Here is a 1,732-nt window from a genome sequence, read left to right as displayed (position 1 = left end):
TTCTGGTGACAGGCTGTATTTAAAATATACTGTAGTTGGTTTACTTTTTGCCCACAGAACAGCTGAAACCTTCAGCAGCAGGCAAGGCAAGAAGTTGCAATGATTGATTTTTTGTGTGAGTTTGGATGTTCTCCAAWATGTTTGTGTAAAATAAATTACTGAAGTCTATACCTGATCTCTTTGAGAATTTTTTATGACAGTGACCATTTTGGTCAAACCTTGAAATAGTAGTGTTATAAACAATCTCACACTCAGTGTATGTGCTGTCAGAGACTCTCAGCTGATGCTACACCAAATGTGAGCTCAATCTCTGTCATCATTTTGAACATTTCATACTTTGCACATCTATTACTTGAGATACTGTATGTGAGCAGAACAGCTGAACCAAGAAAACAAAAAGACACTCCACTACACTGTCCAATCTTGCAGTCATTTATTTTTTAACATTTCAGTCACTAAATCAATTGTAGAAATAAATGTGTTGTTCAAATTGGCATGTCTGAATAAAACAGAATCCACTGGATTTCTTCTTAAAAACTTTATTCTCAATCTTCTGAATCCAATCAGGTTCACAGTATGGCACTCAGCACAGGCCTCACCGTAAGGCTTAATGATAAAACCAAAACAAAACAGCCCAGGCTGGATCTAACTCTGAAAAACACTTCWAAACTTTCTTATAATATAATAATGAATTGATAAAGTATTATAATGTATTTCTTTTTCTGGTTACACCCCTGAAGGTGGTAACTTTTACGTCAGACATAGAACCATGATAACACACATACACCAACTCTTTCTCTGCTTTAACCTTACATACAATGATCAGAAAGTATAAAATATAATACTACATCTAACATTCAATTAGTCAGTTACAAAATTTCCTTCACAGTAATTCTCAAAATAAGGGATGCGGGGGTCTGGGTGGGTGGGGGTTCATAAACATCGCTGAACCAACATTCCAAAATCTTGCTGCACCCCAACTTATTTTAGAGATGCGCAAAATAACAAATAGCAAATCTATTACTATATTTATTATTTTACTTTTTAACAGTGTAGGATGGAAAATTAAAGCACTTTTGCATTGTAAGGTTTGGTTCAGCCTTTCCCCGCTCCAGTCAGCCCGACCTTACTCTACCTCAACCCTGGTTGTGTTTGCATCGAGCAGAGAGCTGCCTCGATGTGGGCAGGATCATAATAATAAAATACTGTATGTGATCTTATTTTCCTATATTTGCAACACAACAATAATGAACTTCACAAAAGAAGGAAAAGTACTAAATTATGAACCAGATCATCCAGCAGTATGATGCGTAAAGGAATCCCTAATTAGTTGTAACATTAGACTTTATTTGATAAACATATATTTTAACTGTAAAATAAAGACTGTAAAAATACTGTAGGATGTTTAGTTTTGAAAATTTAAAAAACTATATTTTAACAAGGACGGAGCCATTTTATTTACACACAAAGCATTTTGGGTAAATGATGACATGGATAATAACAGGATTTAACAGGAACGGATCCAGGGTGCAGGTAGGCTCTAAAAATAGAAGAAAAGATTTATTAAATAACAGAAAAACTGCTGATGAGGCAGCACAAACGTACAGGTATTCACTAGGATCACACAGGCAGGGGGAACACAACACAATGAACCGACACAAGACTGAGACAGGACAGGACTTAAATACACTGACAACTAATGAATGAACTGAAAACACCTGGTGAGAAACAC

Source organism: Austrofundulus limnaeus, unplaced genomic scaffold, assembly GCF_001266775.1.
Source record: "Austrofundulus limnaeus strain Quisiro unplaced genomic scaffold, Austrofundulus_limnaeus-1.0 Scaffold1829, whole genome shotgun sequence".
Lineage (NCBI taxonomy): Eukaryota > Metazoa > Chordata > Actinopteri > Cyprinodontiformes > Rivulidae > Austrofundulus > Austrofundulus limnaeus.
The sequence above is the reverse complement of the archived record's forward strand: the minus strand, read 5'-3'. Positions refer to the sequence as shown.